The sequence below is a fragment of the Phoenix dactylifera genome, chromosome 4 (assembly GCF_009389715.1).
Source record: "Phoenix dactylifera cultivar Barhee BC4 chromosome 4, palm_55x_up_171113_PBpolish2nd_filt_p, whole genome shotgun sequence".
Lineage (NCBI taxonomy): Eukaryota > Viridiplantae > Streptophyta > Magnoliopsida > Arecales > Arecaceae > Phoenix > Phoenix dactylifera.
In genome coordinates this window covers 25,164,170-25,186,742 of record NC_052395.1, presented here as the reverse complement: position 1 = coordinate 25,186,742, position 22,573 = coordinate 25,164,170, and the positions used below count along the sequence as shown (strand labels likewise).

Below are 22,573 nucleotides of genomic sequence, written 5' to 3'. Positions count from 1 at the left end.
ACCATAACCAAGAAATTAAAGGGGTTAGTTTTCTTCAGACCAACACTATCACCTAGAAAGGCCACCACGAGAGGAATCAGTTGCTATTGAACTTCTTCCGCGGTGGGGACCTAGGTTGATGTGGCTTGAGAAAATGTCTAGAATCCTAGCCATCACAAGCTCCTTGTCTTTTCTCTGTTACAATATTATATGCTTTTTTTTATGGTTCTGGTTGGTTTACGTTTTGGTTTCGGCATCTCTCCCCGGACTTGTGTCTATTCAAGGTGGAAGGGAAAAGTCTGTCATGATGATCCACTTGGACAACCACCGTTACGATGCAATAATAAATTTCTAAAATAAAGATCTGGCAAAACGTTAAAATAAAGTCTGTCATGATGCCATAGCAGCCCGGTCACCGGTAGGGTACAATGATCCCATTTTGGTGCCCCACGAGGCCGGGCTGTACTTGAAACCCACCGGCATGCTCGGGTTAGACTTGAAACCCAAGCTTTTTTGCGAGTTTGAGTCGAGTCTTCATACTCGACTTCATTAAGAGCTTCATACTATGCTGTCTCTTACTAGTTACTATGCTGTTCTTTCAAGTATTTCTGGTTTAGCAGAGTCACCACATTGAGAAAACTATTTGAGAAATATTCACACTCAATTTCATAAAGGCTATTCATGTGGTATGATTCCAAAGCCTACTGTAAGCAAATTCAGCAGTGACAGAACAAACCTCATTTCTTTTAAAGTTCACCATCGACTAATTCATCAAGATAAGCTTGAGAAAGTAAGAGCAACATATAAGTTAGACTAGGTACTTCCTATTCCAAAATTTATTTGTATTACCGAACAAAGTAATAACAAAAGTCGAGAATGTTCCGTTCTGGTTTCAGGCTCTAAACTCTCCCACAGAAAAAAAGACATGAAACTTTTCGAAGCAACCAAGGTCTCTGCAATTCCTTTTAAAAATACTCTGGGGTTTATATTCCTGTTCAAGCAAGCATCCAGTCAAAAGATCCTGCAACAGAACTAAGCCATGCATCACAAATCTATTGAACACCCTGTGAACAGATCAGTTTGGATTAATAAGAGCAAATAGAAGTAGAAATAAATAGCAAAGAGTAAGGGAAGCTCTTTCCAGTGTAACTGTGAAACAACTAAGATGAACTAGAAATAAGGTGGTAATGCCAACAGCAAGCTAGCTTTCACAGCATCACCACCATGCAGCTGATCTGACCTAAAAATTAATAAGACCAGGTCAACTGCCTGAGAGCTACCCTCCGTTGCAAGATAGTACAGGTGTCTAATTAGTATACACAATTTTATGCAGGCCCCATCAAAAGAGTGTCATTAACAAGTATCTCACGCAGGCTCCACCTGAAAATGGAAAATGTTAGGCATTGAGGTCTGCTTTAATTATGAAAAGCCACATCAGAGCGGCTTCAGTTCCATGTTCAGCCACTACAATCCAAATGCAAGCAGCCCTTTTTAGAGACATAATAGGTTACTTTGAATGGCTAACAGACACAAGACATTTTAAAAAGAAGGTGCATAATTTTCTGAGACCAGCCTTCAAGTCAATCATCATTCTTATGTAAGGAAGTTTGCTTGGTCTCTGAGTGCAACCTGCCCTTTTTGTCTTGCTGAAGGAGGCTCATGCTTGTTTTTGTAACCATCATGCTTAACGACTCGACCAAGCTATCCACGCAAACATAAGTGTGATTTGGCAATTTCCAAATGAACCAGAAAGCTTGCATGAACTTGATTCCATCAGTTCATATATAGCTTGCATGAAACTGATTCCACCATTTACACCACCTAATTCTCTTTGGGAAAATTTGAATATAAGTTTACATAAAATATCATATGGACTGATTATAAACACTGATCTAACCAGCTATACCGAAGTCTGGCTTCTTTGTTGCCTTCTGAGTGCCCATATCTCCCTAAGCCAATGGATCTCTTTGCTCAACAATATACTATCTTCCAAAACACTTCCCTTGTTAATCACAACACTCAAGTCAGCCTTGTCGAACAAGATCATAGGGAACTATTCTTATTTATGCCCCGTTTGGCAGAGGTTTTAGAGGGCCAAAAAGCACTTTCTGGCCCTCCAAAAGCACTTTTAGATAAAGTAGGGGTGTTTGGTAAAAATTTCGGAAAACGGTTTTAACTTTGCCAGAAAGCTAAAAACAGCTTTTTGGAAGAAACTCCAAAATCAGCTTTTTGAAGAAACTCTATTTTGGAGCTTCTTCGAAAAAGCACTTTTAAGCCCCATCGGAAAGCTGTTTTGAGTTATAATATTTTTCTTTTTTAAACTAAAATACCTATAATAAAATATAATAATTACACAAAATGTCCAAAATCTGCAGGAGTCCCAACAAAAAATATAATATTATATTATACCATAAATATTTTATAATCATAAAATATTATATTATACGATAAATATTATATTATACTACAAGCATGAAAATATATACCTTTATTATTGCATATTACTATAAATATAATATTATATTACATTATATCATAATACAATAATATGTTATATTAAATAATTTAATATTATATTATATTTTGAGAAATTAATTTACACTAATAATTATAATATTTTATACCTTTATTATTGTATTATACTATAAATAGAATATTACATTACATTATATTATAATACATTAATATGTTATGTCAAATAATTTAATATTATGTTATATTATGAAAAATTAATTTATACTTATAATTATAATATTTTATACCTTTATTATTGTATTATACTATAAATATAATATTATATTACATTATACCATAATACATTGATATGTCATGTTAAATAATTTAATATTATATTAAATTATTATGCTATAGTATATAATATTATAATAATATTGTATTATATTACAGCAATATTATACTATATCATATATTTATGTATTAATATATATTATATTTTATTATGTTCTGTTATATAATACTATGCAATATTTTTTATGATCATTTTGTCATACCAAAAGTACTTTCTCAGTTTATTTACTAAACATATGTTAAAATTCCATAGCACTTTAGAAATGTAGTTAATAAACAGCAAACAGTTTTTTATAAAAACTCTACTTCAAAAAGCTCTATTTTCAAAAGCTCTACTGCCAACAGCTTTGCCGAACAGAGCCTTAGGCCCTGTTTGGGGGAGCTGTTGGCAGTAGAGCTGTTGGAAGTAGAGCTGTTGGAAGTAGAGCTGTCTGAAGTAGAGCTGTTATAAAAAGTTGTTTGCTGTTTGGCAACTACATTCGTAAAGTGCTGTGGTACTTTGTTTTGTGTTTGGTAAACAAACTGAGAAAGTACTTTTGTATGACAAAATTACCATAAAGGACATTGCATAGTATTATACAACAGAACATAATAAAACATAACATATATTAGTACATAAATATACGATATAGTATAATATTATTGTAATATAAAATAATATTATTATAATATAGCATAATAGTAATATAATTATTAGAGTAAATTAATATTTGGTAATATAACATAATATTAAATTATTTAACATAACATATTAATGTATTATGATATAATGTAATATATATTATATTTATAGTATAATACAATAATAAAGGTATAAAATATTATAATTATTAGTATAAATTAATTTTTCATAATCTAACATAATATTAAATTATTTAAAATAACATATTAATGTATTATAATGTAATGTAATATAATATAATATTTATAGTATAATACAATAATAAAGGTATAAAATATTATAATTATTAGTGTAAATAATTAATAATGTTGAAATATATTTATTTATTATCTTATTTATTCATTCATTCATTCATTTATATAAATATTTATTTATTTATTTATTTTTTAAATTTTCTTTTCTTCTCTCTTTTTCTTTCTTTTTCTTCTTTTTTTTCCTTTTCTTTTTCTTTTCTTTTTTTCTTCTCTTCTTCTCCTTCCTTCCTCTCCCCCGTTCTCCTTTCTTCTCCTCCCGCGCGGCCGGCGGCGCCGGAAGGGGGCCAGGCCGCCGCGGCCGCGGGAGGGGGCCGGGCCGTGGCCGGCGGCGCCCACGGCAGTCTCGGCGGCCGCGGCGGGCCCCGTGGGAAGTGCCCTCCTCCTGCAAGGCCGTCAGCGCCGAGCCGGGCCGTGGCGGATGCGGGAGGGGGGCGGGTCGTGATCGCCGACGGCCGCAGGAACCCCCTTCTTCTTCCTGTTCTTCGGCCCCTCCCCACCGTGGGGCCTCCTTCTTCTTCCTGTTCTTCGGCACCGCCCCTTTCCGTGACGGGTCGTCGCCGGCGGCGGCCACGGGAAGGGAAAGACGACCTGTCCTCCTCTTCTTCGGCACCTCCCCACCATGGGGGCGGGGGAGAGGGAGAGGGTGCGATGGCGGGGCAGAGGGAGAGGGTGCGGCGGCGGGGGAGAGGGAGTGGGGTTGGGTGGGAGAGGAAGAGACAGTGAGAGAGAGGTTTTTGGGAGGAAATTTTTTTTTAAATGGGGGTATTTTGGTCAAAAATACAGCTTTCCGAAAAAGCTGAAAACAACATTTTTGGAAAGCTCCAAATTGGAGCTTCCCCCCAAAAGCTGTTTTCAGCTTCCCGCAAAAACTGAAACAGCTTTTCGGAAAATTTACCAAACACTTTTTTTAGCTAAAAGTACTTTTGGAGGGCCAGAAAGTGCTTTTTGGCCCTCCAAAAGCTCCCCCAAACAGGGCCTTAGTCACTATATAAGTCTACTATGAGCATTCAGCCGTGACCACACTGTGAACTATAAAAAATAAGATCAATAGCTATCTTAAGTACTTTCTCCTTGAAGCTTCATTTGCATTCAATGAACAAAGTAAAAAGAAAAAATAGAGAAGACTTCATTCTGATTTTACTATACTCTCCCACAGGAGCATGGATGAAACCTTACGAAGCTGCCAAAATCTTAGCAGTTCCGTATAAATCCACCGGGCTCTGTTTTCCTGTCAAGCAAGCATCCATGTTGTTTCGTCAAGTCGTCCTGCGATAGAACAACCATCCTGCAATAGAACTTGGACACATTTTACAAATCCAACGAACAGGCTCACAGCTTTCCAAGTTCAATATAAAAAGTAGACATCTCGACTACTTTTTTAGAAACATCTCAAAAAAATGCAGTTACCTCCTACCAAAACCACACCACAAAACCATGGAGAGGGTCTGATGATAAACATTTTCCAACGCACAGAAGCTAATTGTTGCTACAATTTCAAGCATATCAATTTGGATCAATACGAGCAAATAAGAGTCTAAAAAGTAGCAGAGCATAAGGGAAATATGTTGGTCTTGCAGAAACAATGAGGGGGTTTCAATTGATCCTATCCAGGGCTCTGTCTAGCATGGCTATAAACGTCTAAGATTACACTAGAAAAAAGGTAGGAATGTTAACAGCAAGCCTGCCTTCATAATATTACTACCATGCAGCTGATCTGACGTAAAAAACTGAGACCATGTCAGCTGCATGAGGGGTACATCCATTTCAAGATAGTAGAGGTCTCTCATTGCCGTATACACAATTTTATGCAGGCCCAGACAAAGATGAGTTACCTGCATGTATCTCAAATGCAGGCTTCACCTGAAAATGACAAATGTCGGGCATTGAAGAGCCCTATAACCATGAAAGGCACTTTGGAGCTGATTCAGTCCAATGTTTAACCAAACACTACTAGTGTATAGTCCAAACGCAAGCACCAGACTACGGTAGAAACCCTTTTTAAACACGCAGAAGCCTTTTTTCATTTTTTTCCCCCAAATAACTTTGTACCCACAAACTCCAGACACGTAGAAAAGGAGGAGCATCTTTTTCTAACTGTAGGCTAAGCATCAACTATCCATCTTATGGAGGGAACTCACTAGTTTCCCTAGTGCAAATGGCCCTTTTTACTTGATAAGAACTCTGCTTGCATTGGTAACCATCATGCTTAACAGCTCAGCTGAGCCCTTCATGAAAACTTTCACATCCAACTACAATTTGGTAATCTCCAAATGAATCATATAGCTTGCATGAACTTGACTCCATCAGTATCACATTTTTCACATCATTATTGGGAAAAAATTGAATATAAATACCCAAGTATCACATTAATTGATTTGTGAAACCAAGGATCTCGCCAGCCATACCAAAGGTCTTCCTCTATTTCTCTTAAATCCTAAGTGCCTGCACCTCCTTAAGCCATTGGATCTCTTTGCCCATAACTTCCATAAGCCACTCCTCCAGCACGGCACCCAGGCTAAACTCAACCACAAAATCATGGCCCTCAAATTAACTCGAAGAATCGCCAAGGCAAGCTTTATTGATCAAATACATAGAATGGATATTTCCCACGTGGTTTGCACCTACTTTCCTTAGGTTGTTACATAGAGCACTAGCTCAACTCCAAGCCTTTCCCTCCTTTCTTTCTTTCGAAGCAATCAATGCGGCTAAGCAAACAAAGTAATCCTACCTAAGAGGGGCCCCACCAGACTTCTGAGGGTTGAGAGGTCAGTCAAATCTTGATCCGGTTGCTCCAGTTGAGCTAATTGAGGGAATGGCCTCAGCTGGCCTAATAACTAGAAAATTACTTCCTTGCATTTGATAAATCGCATCCTTCTCAGTCTCGTCCAACAAAAACACTATCAAGACCTCAATCACAGTGCACAAGGAGCCAAAGCATACATCACCATGTGCCCACCTATACGTAATTGAACACCGGAAACCATGCCCATAGCTCTGGATTGAGAGGTTATTTCATTACATGATCCAACCATAGGCAGCCATGGGATGCTAGATCAATCATTCCACACCTTTGAGGAGATGGAAGATCATGGTATCCATGCCACCACCAGACCACTAGAGGAGTTGATTCGGACACGTATACGGAACAAGAACATCGAGAAAGTGAATCATGAATTTCGCGAACTCCCACAAATACATGGAAACGGACTTGTTGCCACATATACCATATTATGTAGGTGCATATGGCAGCCTAGGCTCGACAGCATCTGGATGTGCTAGTTTGGAAGAGATGTGTACAAAGGAGGGTTGCTTGCTTATTGAATGTGCATATAATATCCTGATCCATGGATTTTATAAAAGTAAGATGAAGTTGAGAAAGTTATGAGACTAATCGCAAAGAATGGCTGCCCACCAACGGAGTTTGAACATAATCAAAGGATTAGAAGGCTATGCGGATATTAATAAAAATGGATGGAAGCAAGAGCCGTGATGGTTCAGGTTAAAAGGTATAAAGCCCAAAAGTCACCTCTGCGTCCACTTGATTTATGGGCTCCGCAAGGTTGGAAACTTCAAAGAGGCTAAGAAGGTTAGAGATGAGATTGCAAAGAAGGGAAAGTTCGAAAAGGTACATTCAATTGTTGTTCGGTGAAACATCTTTTGAAGAGACATCAATGGGGAAGAGCATGGTGAATGATTTGGCATCTCAAAGATTATAAACAATGAAGAACTTGCAAATACTTTGATCTACCAATCAAACAGTGCCAGCACAATGTTCAAATCCTTGAAGAGTGTTTCAACAATTGTTATTGACTTTTCCTCTAAGTTATATCCATATCTTTCTTAAGTAAAGATCTATGAAGACTTGGTTACTATGTCATTGTTTAGAGTCATAAGGTTAAAATTGAATTGATAACAAAAAGAATGTTACTTTTATTGCTTTCACAGTTATGATATTGATGTTTAATTCTGCATAATTGTTTTTGGTGCTACTTTTTGATGAGCCATCTAGTGTTGTCGCATATTATCTTTGTACAGCTCAAAGCACAACAGCAAAAAGATTTTTCATAACATCTAAAGAGCAAATTGCTAGAAACTTGGCGGCTTCCATTTGGCATCACTTAACAATTTTCAGCTATGAAAACAAAATCGGTTTTTTTTTTAAAAAAAAAAACTCAAAACTCAAAACTTGTTTGGAAGTCAGTTGGGTTGTGGCAGTGGTAGTGGTGCGGTCACGGCCGGTGAGCAGCAGTGATGCCGGAAGTGATGGTGTTGGTGGCAGTGGGGTGACAGGCAAGCGGTAGTGGGAGCTAGGGGGGTCCAACAGGAGTGGTGGCAAGGATGGTGAAAGCAGGGGCAGCCCAATGCATTTGGAGGCCTAAGGCGAACTCATTAAGGAAGATCTTTTTTTTTAAAAAAAATAATGAAAAATTTTAATAAGTGCAAAATACTCGGACCTATCTTGCCGACCTGAACGGGTTACTATTGATCTTCCACAACCATCCAGCTTAGTCAGCACCGAGATTGGGCTGGATTTCAGCGGCAACAGTATCCAACTAGAAATTTTAAATATGTCTCGAGGATATCAAATTTGCAATCCTATTAGGTTCCAAAAAATTTGACCTGAATTCGAATCGGGTACGCAAAGACACTACTTTTTTTTTTGCTAAAGCACAAAGATACTACTTTGATGTAGGCATTATACACATGTGTGCATGGACGTCCAAGTTACTCTTAGAGAACACTAATACTAGGAAATCTGCAGTACGATAAGTTAGCCATTAAACAGAGAATAATCTATGTATTAAAATTAACGGAAAAGTGGACTAAGAGGTCAAATTGAATTAAGTATAAACAACTGAATCATCTCGGTGTCACATGAGAGACGTTAGCCTGATGACTAGGGAATGCAGGGACCAGAGGCAAGATATCTTGCTGCATCATTGATCTATAAAATTTATAACCTAGCAACACCAATCCAGATTTTTAATCCAAGTGGAAAAATCAAACTCGTTCACACAATTTGCCAAACAGTTGGTGGACCACGAAAAGGCTCACGATGTGAGATCAAGTAAAGCCAAGCCAAGCCTCGGCCTGGCCATTGGACAGAGAAATGGTTATCACAAAAAGAGTTCGGAGAACGAGATAAGAAGAAAAAAAGGGCATACCTTGCGAGTGGAAATAAGGTCCGGGGACGAGTGGCCTCGACTTCGGTGGATTTGTCTTGTTCTCAGGCCTAACTAGAAACGACTGCGGATCAGCGGATAGGATTGGGAGCGGCCGAGGACTTGGGTAAGAGATTGGAGATGTGATTTTGGCGGAAGGCTTCTGGCTCCTGCGACCCAGACGAGAAGACGCCGGACAGGCCCGGACTGCCTGCTGCCGAAGTGGGAATGTGGGATTTGGGAACGGCGAGTCGGCGAACAGAGGCGGTAAGAGATGTCTTTGATGAACAGTGAACTGATCGAGGGTCTGGTTCCCCGGCTGCAGTAGCCCGTAGCCGCGGTACTCCTTGTAACCCCGGCCGGAGACGACCTCGCTGGCTCGCCCCTGGTGCGATGGGAAGCAGCCCTCGGTGCGATGGGAAGTAGCCTCTTACTGTGCGATTGCGATGGAAAGTGGCCGTGGCACTACAGCAGCGAAGAAAATTTAAGATTTTACTGTAGCTCTCCTTTGAGCCTACGCCTGCGGTGGCCTTCCTTTGGGCCGGGGCGGTCGCCTAAGGGTCGGGCCGGCCCTGAGTGTAACAGGCAGCGGTCGTGGCAATGTGCGGTTTTCACTTTCAAAGAAAAATGAAAGCTATTTCTAAGAGCTTTCCCTTTTTTAAGAACTCTAAAAAGCAGTTGTCAGAATATTAAAAAGTGAAAGGGGGAACCAAATAAGTTTCAAGCCTCAGTTTCTACATTTTCAGAAACGAAAATTGGCAGCGATGCCAAATAGGACCCTAGTTTCTGGTTTTCTTGCAGGGCTTCCCTGGTTGATCCAAGCTTATGTTTGAACTTGTGAAAAAGCTTAGGAGGGACGGCTTTCCTTCTTATATGGTGATACACAAGATTAATAAACCTAGTATTGAATTTTACCTTCATTCTGTTCTATTGATGCTGACCATTCCTTTTGCTTCACAAAGATAGTTACCTCAAAGCATATGTAATTGGTTTGCCATGACTTTCTAAAGTCCCCTCTTTTCTTAAACTAATAGCCAACAGCTGATGATTTAACTCAGTCATAAAACTATTATTCTTCTTTATGTTCTAGGAGCATTCACCTTTCCATAATAACAGATGACACAACAATGTTCTTATAAAAGGTACTATGGCCAGTAAAAATGGTGATTTTTGTTGGCAATGCCTCAAGCCAAAACAGGTATAGTTGATTCATGCTGCTCAAAGCTTGTTCTTACTCTCATCTGTAACCCAGGGTTATTCTCATAAACAAAAGTTGGTGTTGCGGGATTTTCACCCCGGCAACAGCCCTAGTCCCAATCGAGTCGAACAGAAAGAGACTGCGTCCCCCACGAGGTATTGTCCGCTTTGGGCACTCCGGTCTGCGCGTCCAGCGCTGACGGAGGGAGACATTTTCGGCCCGCGCGTCCAGCGCTGACGGAGGGATTGCCCTCACGGTTTTGTCCCACAAAAGGGCCCTCGTGAGGAAAGGGCTTCGCCCTTCTCATTATAAGGCACAGAACCTTTCCGCTCTAGCCGATGTGGGACTAAGTTCGGCATCCCCCACAACATAGCCCCCCCCAGCGGGAAGGTTCCGTGCCGGTTTTACCCGGGGGCCCCCACAGTCCTGGAGGGTAGTCTGCGGCAAGGGGACCGCTCTCAATGAAAGCACCATCTGTTGCGGAATTTTCACCCCGGCAACAGCCCTAGTTCCAACCGAGCCGAGCAGAAAGAGACTGCGTCCCCCACGAGGTATTGTCCGCTTTGGGCGCTCCGGTCCGCGCGTCCAGCACTGACGGGGGGATTGCCCTCACGGTTTTGTCCCACAAAAGGGCTCTCGTGAGGAAAGAGCTTCGCCCTCCTCATTATAAGGCACAGAATCTTTCCGCTCTAGCCGATGTGGGACTAAGTTCGGCACCCCCCACAACAGTTGGAACTATCATAATTATGACATTGACATTCTAATGGCACTAATAAGCTAGTCCTTTTCTTTCCACATCAACCAAATGCTTCAAGCCTTCATTAACATCAAATCTTAATCGCTCCATCTAGTGATACTGCAGTTGTTTAAAGATGACATATGCTTCATGAAAACGTAAACCATTTATTATCAAATAAGATAATGCTCGTGAGCATATTCGCAACAGAGAACTCTTAACAAGCCATCAACTTGGATGTAGTTTGATTAAGAAAAAACATTTATTGAAGTTGATGGAAATTATCATCTAGTATCAACAAAATTAGATCTAATGTTTCACAAGAAACATTTTCTAGAAGACTATTGAAAGCTAAATGAGCATACACCTTTTTCAGCCTTTTTCAGATATTATACGGCATTATGACTAGATCCGCCAGGCATGCAAGGTTTTGGATAAGAGCAGTTGGACTTTATCCAAGACACAAACCAACTGATGGGTTAGAACTGGATATTACGTGATAGTTGATCCATATTATTAGCTTATATTTTGTTTCTTACTTTGACTTATTGTAATGACATTATTGTTTCTTACTCTGTAAGATACTAATGTACCAAATTAGAGTACATTAGTCATACTTACAATTAACACAACTGATATTTGATCAGATGCTTTATAGTGTCTAAAATTGTAAGGCCCCTATATGGTTGCTCAGCTTTATATTCATGGAGAGGGAAGTTAAATCAATTGCCACTAAGTCGAACTAATGGAGTATAAGAGAAAGTTAATACCTTCTCCCAGTCTTGTTATATTTATCAGTAATATGTAACTGCTGATTTCCATAACCTCTTCTTATCATACAAAGAAAAAATCATAAATAAACAGCCGGGTAACCATATAATTTTAAAATATTGCCTTCTGTATAGAAGGATCGGCACTTTACACTTAAACACAGCAACACATGCAACACCTGCACAATCATGGAGACTGCTAGAGGTCCGAGGACAGAAAACAAGAAGCACAGGCAAATTAAATGTAGTTAACACTCACAAAATGGAGAGGGATCTCAACTGCAGAAGGACAAGAGAGCAAATATGTCATCTTTTGCCCATGACATGAATCCATTTAATGAAAAATGTATTCTACTGCTCTGGAAGCCAACAAAGCAATTGTTACAAAAACTGAAAAGAGCAAAAACATTTAATTATCCATGATACTTCATTAGCAACATTCTTCCCCACAATGTGGAGGGTTTCAACAAATTTTACATGAAAGTTGAAAAGTCAGCCAGGAATCCTTCAGCCAGACCGTTGATATTTCAAACATTCATAAAAAGAGGAAAAAAATCTTGAGGACATTCATTTCATGCAATTAGCATTTGGACCATCCACAGTTTTCAACTAATGCCAGCCAACAAGGCATACCTTATCACTCCCTTCATGCTTGCTGAGGCAATCCTTCTTCCACTTCCTTCCACATATCAGCATTCCTGAGAACTTCTCCTTCATCTTCATGATGAGCTCCCGAGCTTCCTCAACCTTCGACCCATTCACAAGCCCGTTCACGACCATCTTCATGGTTGAAGAGCATGGGACCCAGTTCCTTGCCATGGTCTCCTTGACCACTCCCGGTGCCGCCTCAAAGTCTCCACCTTGGCCGAGGTAATAAATCAATGTAAAGTAGCAGCTACCATCCGCGACACACCCTCTTTTTCCCATCTCCTCGTAGAGTTTCTTCGCCTCCTCCAAATCCCCCTCCTTACAGAACCCAAAGATCAGATGGTTGTAATTAACCCAATTTGGCTTCATGCCCTTCGCCACCATCTTCTTGAACAATGCCTTCGCCTCACCAGGCCTCTTAAGTTGCACAAGCTCTGTATCCTCACATTGTAAGTGTTGAGCCCTGGATGGCAGTCGTGCTTCTTCATCAGCTCCAAAACCTTCCTCACATCATCAAACCGCTCCTCCTGGTCAAATCCGGCCAGCGCCGTGTAGAAAGTCGTCATATTTGGCTTGATTCCGATGCGGCTCATTTCGTCGAGCACCGAAAAGAACGACCTTGACGTGCCTGACTCGCAGAAAGCCTTGATCACATTGTTGTATGTGTCGAGATTGGGGGTGATCCCATAAGATGTGGGGAAATCCCGGAAGATCCGGCCGACCTCGTCGGCCTTCTTGGCAAGGATGCAGGCGAAGAGGAGGGCGTTGAGGGAGCGAACGGGTGGGTTTTGAAACATGAGGATAATAGAAACGGTCATCAGCTGCAAAGATGTCAGAGGAGAAGACCCAACACAATGGAGATGGTCTTCTAACTAACTAAACCAGTTTCCTCAAAACCCTGTTTGCAAAGATAAGTGGTAGAAAATAATTTTAAAAAGAAAATATTCCCTCTGTTAATGATCATGAAGAAACCTTTAATGCAAATTTAAAGAAACCGGAAAGAGAAAAAGGCGTCCAATAACATAAAAAAGCAATGCTGCTAATGATCATTATGAGCATTTGATACTATTGCTCCCAGAAAAATAAATAGCTGATAAAATAATTATTAAAGCACACGTTAGTGCTGTAGCAAAAGTAATGCTGGATACAATTCCTGTATGTGCCTCATTTCCACAGGGTACTTGCCACATGACAATTTTCGCATATCCAGCACCCAGATTTTTAAGTGTACATGAACAGGACTCTGGTTGTAATTGTTTTGGTCTACAGCGTATGAACAAGTCTGGTCGGCCTATCTCAATCCTTGCATAACCACTGGAGCCAAGGGGCTGCAAATGAAATCAACTAATTAAAACTGTATGTTTCAAAACATGCAGAACTGACTCTGGCAAATGTGATTGAAGTTTAAACTACCAAGAATTGTAGGGCAAAGAACACTAGTAAATAGAAACTTGGACAAACTATGCTTCAAAGTTTAAGCGGAAAATGACGAGCTAGTTCAGAGATTCTTCTTAAGGTTAACTATATGAAACTGGTGCGATACCTTCAATATGATTTGAAAAAGTTTAGGAGATCCCAATCCTATAAAAGGAGAAATATTCTCTGGATGAGGAGTGAAAGCCAAAGTGTCTAACTAGAGCTGGCCCCACTAATTTACATTTATTTATGACCACTATTCTAATTTAAGGTTAAAGAATAGAAAACCTCATCATGAATATAACCTACACATTAGATTTATGTACAATGAAATAAAACTGCTCACGGATTGTCTGTCCACTAGTTGCTGAGTTATTGAATCCAAGGTACAACATAATCAATATCCAGGTATTGTAAATGTGAAGACACGCATGCATGGTAATACCCATTTCACTACAATACTGTCAACCACCTCATTTGCTGGAAAAGCCCTTGAGTTCATATTTGCAATCTGATACAGGAATTAAAGTAACTCAAATAAATTGCAATTACAAGTTTTCTCATGCATTCATTCATCTCCGTTTCTTATTTTTAACAGAAAGCTTATATTCTATATGATTCAAACTTCTAATAAAAATGATGATGAATCTAATATAAAAAGTTTCTTAGGAAAAAACAAAAAGACAAACACATCAGACAGAAGTAAGAAGAGAGGCATTGGTGCCCTAAACAATGAATTACTCCAGCAACTTAAGACTCAGAAAGTCGGAAGTTCTCCTCAATATAAGTCAGTGAGTTAGAAGTCACTGAAGCAATTCATTTGAATTCAAAGATCTTAGAGTCAGTGAAGAACACGTGAATAAGGTATTTCAATTTTCAATCCTCAGGGTTGGTTTGCGACGCAGGCGTCCATTTCAAATCTCCTACCCGCGATCTCAGATGCATCTAATTTGGAGAATCCAGCTAAAGAAGGAAAGGCCAATCAAGGCGTCCACTCCAAATCTCCTACCCGCGATCTCAGCCGCATCTAGTTTGGAGAATCCAGCCAAAAAAGGAAAGGCCAACCAAGGTGTCTACTCAAAATCTCCTACCCACGATCTCAGCCGCACCTAGTTTGGAGAATCCAGCTAAAAAAGAAAAGGCCAACCAAAGCGTCCACTCAAAATCTCTTACCCGCAATCTCAGCTGCACCTAGTTTAGAGAATCCAACCTAAGAAGGAAAGGCCAACCAACCCATTGAATCTTTTCGGCATTTTTTTAGAATTATTGTCCTAAGATTTTTGCTTCAGCCAACCCATCGAATCTTTTTAGCATTTTTTTAGAATTATTGCCCTAAGATTTTTGCTTCAGCCAACCCATCAAATCAGGATTTTTGCTTCAGCCAAACCATCGAATCTTTTCAGCATTTTTAGAATTATTGCCCTACAATATGCTTTATTTTTCTTGTCTTTCTACTTATGTGTGGCTTGCCCTTATTACATAAAGACCCCACTCCCTTGTATTGGGACATTGAAGTTTGGAGTAATAAAATTGTTCCAGAAGTTCTCTATTGGTGCGATCGCAAGAGAGTAACGTGCTTGCTCTTCATCTTCCATCCTTCATCGAAGGCGACGTGCTCGCCTCGACCCGCTTTCTCTACGTCAAGCAAGAGAGCAACGTGCTTGCTCTTTCCCTTCCATCCTTCATCGAAGGCGACGTGCTCACCTCGACCCGTTTCCTCTACGTCAAGCAAGAGAGCAACGTGCTTGCTCTTTCCCTTCCATCCTTCATCGAAGGCGACGTGCTCACCTCGACCCGATTCCTCTGCGTCAAGTGGTATCAGAGTAAGGCACTCTCCCTCCAATGGCTGGTGCCACCAACGGATCGGGAGACTCCAACTCCACGGACAGTGCTTCGGGAGTGCTAACCGTTGAAACCCGCGATCTCAGCTGCACCTACTTTAGAGAATCCATCCTAAGAAGAAAAAGCCAACCAACCCATCGAATCTTTTCAGCATTTTTTTAGAATTATTGCCCTAAGATTTTTGCTTCAGCCAACCCATCGAATCTTTTCAGCATTTTTAAAATTATTGCCCTACAATTTGCTTTATTTCCCTTGTCTTTCTACTTATATGTGGCTCACCCTTATTATATAAAGGCCCCACTCCCTTGTGTTGGAATCATCGAAGTTTGGAGTAATAAAATTGTTCCGCAAGTTCTCTATTGGTGCGGTTGCAAGAGAACAACGTGCTTGCTCTTCCTCTTCCATCCTTCATCGAAAGCGACATGCTCGCCTCGACCTGCTTTCTCTACATCAAGCAAGAGAGCAACGTGCTTGCACTTCCCTTTCCATCCTTCATCGCGACGTGCTCGCCTCGACCTGCTTTCCCTGCATCAAGTGGTATCAGAGTAAGGCGCTCTCCCTCTAATGGTCGGTGCCACCAATAGATCGGGGGGCTCCAACTCCGCGAACGGTGCTTCAGGAGTGTTAACCGTTGAAACCCTCGGTGCGGCTCAACGGAAGATGCAACAAGATTTGGAGAAGATCCAGGAAGCTTTGGTGATGATAACCTAAGCCCTTGGACTTGCCCAAATCCATGACGACGGCTCTACTCCAACACTTGCTTCTAACGCCGGAAGGCAAGTTCGTCATGAGGATCCAACTCTTAATACTGGACGCAGAGAACGGGATGAACCTCCGCTTCCTCCTCTAGGCCTACTTCGCCCTAGGCCCATGAGTCGTCCTTTTTCGCGCACACCCTACGATGACTCCTCTAGCGATGAGGAACCCTTACACAATCCCTACAGTAGTGAAAACCACTTCGGGGGTGGAGGCAACCTCTATGATGATGGTAATCGCTATGGCGGCGGCAACCCTTACGAGGTGGTGACTGCTATGGAGGCCGTAATGAGAGGGACTACTGTATGAAGGTAGATCTCCCATCCTTCAATGGCCATCTATACATCGAGGACATCCTCGATTGGCTCGCGGAGGTCAAACGCTTCTTCGACTATATGGAGACCTCGGAGGAAAAGAAGGTCAAGCTTGTAGCTTACAAGCTTAAAGGAGGCGCTTCGGCATGGTGGGAGCAACTACAAATCTCCAACACGCGACAAGGCAAAGGACCCATACGTTCCTGGCTACGAATGAAGAAGATGCTATGAGCCCGATTCCTTCCCCTTGACTATGATCAAATTCTTTTCCAGTAATATCAAAATTGCCGACAAGGGTGACGGTCTGTCAATGACTACATCGCCGAGTTCTACAGGCTCTCTGCTCGCAACAACTTGAAGGAGACAGAAGCACAACAAGTTGCTTGGTTCGTGGGTGGACTTTAACTCCCTATCTAGGATATGGTCTACCTCTAACCGGTCTACGGTCTCCACATGCGGTCCAACTAGCTACAAGGGCTGAAAAACAGTTGGAGAGGGCTACTCAAAAGGGCCTCGCCTACAGACGAGGCGCCCCAACCACTTCAACAAGCAAGCTCATCCCAAACAAACAAAAGGCTCCCCTTCGAGAGGCCTCACCTGTTGTAAACAAAGAGGCTGGCAATCACCAATCCAAGTCGACCGGAGGAAACAACGCGACACAAGTTCCTTCCACCAACCCGTATGCTCCATCGAGAGGAACTAAATGCTACCGGTGCAATCAACCGGGGCACCTATCCAACCAATGCCCAAAACAAGCGACGACCAATCTCGTCGAAGCCGACGACATTGACGAAAGACACGACGATGCATTAGATGAGGGCTACGACGACGAGACCATCACCTACGAGAATGACAGAGAAGCTCTCTCCCTTGTGGTGCAACGATTGATGTATGCACCATGCCAGAAACTTGACTCCCAGCGGCATCGCATCTTCTGAACCAGGTGCACCGTCAACCAGAAGGTGTGCGACCTCATCATCGACGGCGTAAGTAGTAAAAGCATTGCTTCCAAATCCATGGTGGAGAAGCTCCAACTTCCTATGGAAACGCACCCGACACCCTACAAAATTGGGTGGCTTAAAGACATTGGTGAAATCAAGGTAACTTTACATTATAGAGTTTCCCTTTCTATTGAAAAACGTTACGAAGATGAGATATTATGTGATATAGTGGATATGAACGTCTGCCATATTCTACTAGGCAGACCTTGGCAGTTCGTGTTAGATGTATGCCCTAGAAGCCAATATGGCTGACACATTGTTAATTCTATGGACATAATTTTGTACTTGACTATTTATTATTGAATAAATAAAAGGCATCTTTTTCATTCATATTGTTTATGTGTCTATGAATCGTCCAAGAATTAATAAGATGATGATGCATATTCTTAAGAGTTAAGAATTTGAGCCATGCATCATTGGTGATTAATTTCTGAATGCTCCTGATCAATGGATCATCACGAGGACGGTGATCGATCCGATCAGTGCACACATTGCTTTCCTTATGGATGGACGAGACTCAAATCCACAGTGTGGCGACACTGAAGTAATAGTGCAGGTGCTTGTTAAGAACAAGGGTACTAAGCGTGACCAAGACAAGAAGTTACTTGGATGTCTATCCACTCGTCAGTGACTTGCTTGATGTTGCAGTAGTGTGACTGGTCCTTTGACCTGCGGTGCTTCGGCTACTCACAGTGAGGTTATTGTAGTTTGACTGCACGTATACATGGTCTCTAAACATACGGGTCCATGCAGTGTAGATTGGCTGCAATAGGTTCACTGTAGGAGTAGGGTATGCACCTATATGGAATCTATCGACCTTGGTAGATAAGGAGAGATCCTATGTGATTTATAAGACTGAGTTCGTAAGACCTCGGCCGGGGCAGTATGCACAGTGGAGAAAGAGTTTTTCACTCTCGAACTTAAGTCGAATAAATTTTGACATATGACAGACGATGGGGTTTGACGAGTTGTCCATGACCTCCGTCCTGTAGGGAACTACGGTAGAAGGACTGTATCATACGATAACTGCACCTAGAGGTTCATCATTCCATTCTAATGGGTAGCCACTACATGCTGCTAGGTGTCACTGGTGGATGGTGAGACTCACAGGGATTATCTCGATGATCGATAAACCCTATTGAGTAGAGTTGGAATCGTTCTAACCCATTGAAAGGAGTTTTCAATAATATTGTGATAGAGATCGCAATATATCTCACTACCAGTCAGAATAGAACCTATGGGGTCACACACACTAGAAGTATTGACCGATCCGATGGTTGAAAAGTGATTATGAATCACGAGCAATCAATTCAATTGATAATCAATAGAAGAAGGAACAAAGGAGATTAATTAATTGGACTTAAATACAAATCCTACTTAGAGTAGGATTCCTGCAGTCCTAATTAGATTAGGACTGGGAGTCCTATTTGGAGTAGGACTGGGATTCCTACTTGGAGTAGGATTCCTACAATCCTAATTAGATTAGGAGTTTTGAATTAAATTTGGATTCCTACTTGGAGTAGGATTTCCAGAGTCCTAATCGGATTAGGACTTCAGATTCAAATTAATGTCCTAATTGGATTAGGACTAAAATTAAATAAGTCCTAATTGGATTAGGATTTGTTAAGTCCTAATTAATTATTAATCTAATGAATTAACAAGACTCCTAATTGGATTAGGATTGAAGAGTTCAATTGAGTCAAAATTGATTTAAGTTCTAATTGGATTAGGACTTACCTAGATTAAACCCAAAATTGGTTTACCCTTGAACTAAGCCTAATTAGATTAGGGCTTAGCCACATTAAGGCATCCCAATCCTCCTTAGAGGAGGATTAGGGCTAACCAAGAGGGAGGGGCGCAGCCCCTCCCCTTTTTCCTCCTTGGTGCGGCAACACAAGAGGGGCTGGCGCCCCTCTTGGAAAGGAATCAAGGGCTCCTAGTTTGTAGGAGCCCTTCATGCCTTTATAAAAGGAGGCCTTGGCGGCACCCTAGGGCATTGAATCCCCTTTCTTCCAGCCGTGGCCTCCTTCTCCTTGGTCTTCAGCCGCAAGCAAAGGAAGCAAAAGAGAGGTGTTGGCGGACCTCCTCCCTCCTCCCTTTCTTCTTCCAACGCAGAGGAAAGAAAAGGCTGCATCCAGCCTTTGGTTCTTCTCAAAAGATCCTTTCTTCTTCTTCTTCCAAGCATAATCAAGAGTTGATTAAAAGGGAAGAAATCAGCCATCAAAAGAAGTCTCTGCAAGGGAGCTAGCACCTCGGAAAGACAAGGAAGCCTTGATCGGTCCTCTATTTCGTGTGGATACCCGTAGAGGCCGGACGCTTGTGCGGCTTCAAGCGAACCTTCATCCTAAACCACGAACATCAGTTTGCGATGATCATCTACCCGCACAAGGTGAAGATCTAATCTTCCTAATGTAGTTAAAAGTTTTTAATTCTAATCTATCTACGAACGGTTTTTGAACAACGTTCATAGGATGAACGTGTGATCCCACGCATGCCTCTTCCGCTGCCATCTGAATTTTTTTTGATTTTCTGCGGCATGGGCGGGTTTCCAACAGTGGTATCAGAGTCTAGGCCTCGTAGATTAAGGTTAGAATTAATTATAAACAGGCTTGATAGATCTGAAATTTAAAAGGTTATGCATGCTGAAAAATTTCTGCATGCAGATTTTTCAGGGTTGCTGATTTTTGCATGCTGATTTTTATGCGATAAATTGATGATTCTAATTACATTGTTAATAGGATTACAAAGTTTAGAATCATGATTAGCATGATCAGCAACCTAAGTCATAACATAATCAATTAAGTTTCAGATCTGAAAAGTATAATTGCTGCATGTGGTGATGATCATAGGATTCAAACCCTTTTGGTATCAAATGTAATGACCTACGATGTGATCTGTAATGTCATGTAATTTTTCAGATGCTTGCATGCATCTTATTTGATGTTTTAAGAGGCCTGCGTGCCTACTAAAAGGGGATGTAATTTATTATTATTTTTATTTTATATCTGGTTGTATTTCTGTGATGTGATGTACGTCAACGATCAAGTCGAAGATAGTGCATGAGATGAACGGTGATCTAAGCGGTTGATGGCGATTGGATCAAGAGTTGGTCTAGGATCGAATCAAGAAGGCTTGGAACCAATTCAAGAGTTGAAGACCAGTTGATCGATTGACGTGCATGTGCTTATAATATGACCTAATTAGAATCCATGATCATCACCTATTTAAAGTTTAGCTTTATTTATTGCTGCGATTATAACTGCCTGCGATGTGCCGTTTGCATGTGATGTAAATGAGAGCGGGGTAGATAGGTTTACATGTGATGTAGCAAACCCAATGAGACCTAAACTAAAACCTTCTCAATCAAGTCGAGAGTGAACCAACATGAGCGAGTCATATTAGATTCATTGATCTAATTGGTGTATAGGAAAGCATGAAAGGTGGTTACTTAATTAGGACCTTACTCTCTGAGTAAGGGGAGCCTCCCACCTGCTTACCTGGCCAATTATTCAATTACCTTTTATGAAGAGCTCAAGTTGCAAACACTAAGACGTGATTAACCAATATTAAGTCCATAGGTCTTCCACCGTAGTAGAGCTGCTAAAGTCTTTCTGATGTTGACTTGTCTCGGCTGGACACAGTGGCCAAGTTGCATCGGGGGGCTGGACCTCTCTATAGACATGAGATGTTGTAGGGTAAAGGTGGGGTTGGGCACCAATAGCTGTTAGGTGAGGACCCAATAACGACTTTATTTCTACGGTTATACGGTGGGTCTGACTTAACTAAGAAATATGACCAATAACTGTTAGGTGAGGTCTTCATGGCTTAGAGACCAAGTAGCACTGCAACATGTTTGAGAAGCATTGTACAAGAGTTGTACACTCATCCATTTATGTATCACCAATAACTGTTAGGTGAGGTGGCATGTAAATCGGTGGGACCCCAGTATCCACTAGAAACCCTAGTCGTGTAGGATTTCCGTTTCCTACCAGGGGAGTGAGGAATTCGAGAAAATAGTGAGAGGAACATTTGTTCTAAAAAGACCTTAGAACAGATTAGGATCAAGTACAAAAGTCTAACTAGAATCTTTACCCTCTGCAGATCATAATGTCAGCCTCAAACCCTTTGACCCGTATTCTTGAGACCAACCGATTGACCGGTAGCAATTACAGAGACTGGCTTAGAAATCTCAAAATTGTTCTGAGTTGCGAGAAAATAGGCTATGTGCTTGACAATGACATCCCCACATTACCAGCACGTCCGACCACTGATCAGCGTGCGACGCATGAAACGTGGACAGACGATGACATTAGGATCAAGTGCTATATCATGGCATCCATGTCCAATGAACTCCAATACCAGCATGAGAATATGAAGACTGCTAGGGACATACTGACACACCTGCAAGAGTTGTATGGTGAGCAGAGTCGCACAGCTCGTTTTGAAGTGTCCAAGAGGCTCTTCAAAGCAAAGATGCGCGAGGGGCAGTCTGTCCATGATCACGGTCTGACTATGATCAAGGACCTGGAGGAGCTTGAGAAGCTCAGTATGAACATGCACAAGGAATTGCAAGTAGATCTGATCCTTCAATTCCTTCCTAATTCATTTGGACAGTTTCTAGTAAACTACCACATGAATAAGATTGAATGTACTAAGACTGAACTGTTAAACATGTTGGTAACTGCTGAGGAAGCCTTGAAAGGTTCAAGGGGCAATGTCCTTGCTACTGAGTTGACTTCTGATTCCAAGAGAAAGTCTACTTGGAAGAAAAAGAAGCCTGCAAAGAAGCAGAAGAAAGACAAAAAGCCAAAGAAGGAAGTTCAAAAGAAAAAGGCTAATGACAAAGGAAAATGTTTCCACTGCAATGTCGACGGCCACTGGAAGAGGAACTGTCCTTCATACCTTGAGAGCCTGAAGAACAAGAAGACTGACACACCTTCAGAAGGTATAGACTTGCTCGTAATTGAAACTAATCTAACGGTTTCTTCTACTTCTAGTTGAGTTATA

At 41.2% G+C, this 22,573-nt stretch overlaps 1 long non-coding RNA gene and 1 pseudogene across 1 annotated transcript; both read right to left on the bottom strand.

Annotated features, from left to right (window-relative positions):
* Window positions 1–702: 702 nt before the first annotated feature.
* Window positions 703–9,428, bottom strand: LOC120110586. Its single transcript, XR_005511721.1, has 2 exons — window positions 8,889–9,428; window positions 703–1,000 (listed from the first exon to the last, which is right to left on the bottom strand). It is a non-coding gene; the product is annotated as an uncharacterized LOC120110586 (long non-coding RNA).
* Window positions 9,429–11,883: 2,455 nt separating this feature from the next.
* Window positions 11,884–17,787, bottom strand: LOC103698127 (annotated as a pseudogene).
* Window positions 17,788–22,573: the final 4,786 nt, after the last annotated feature.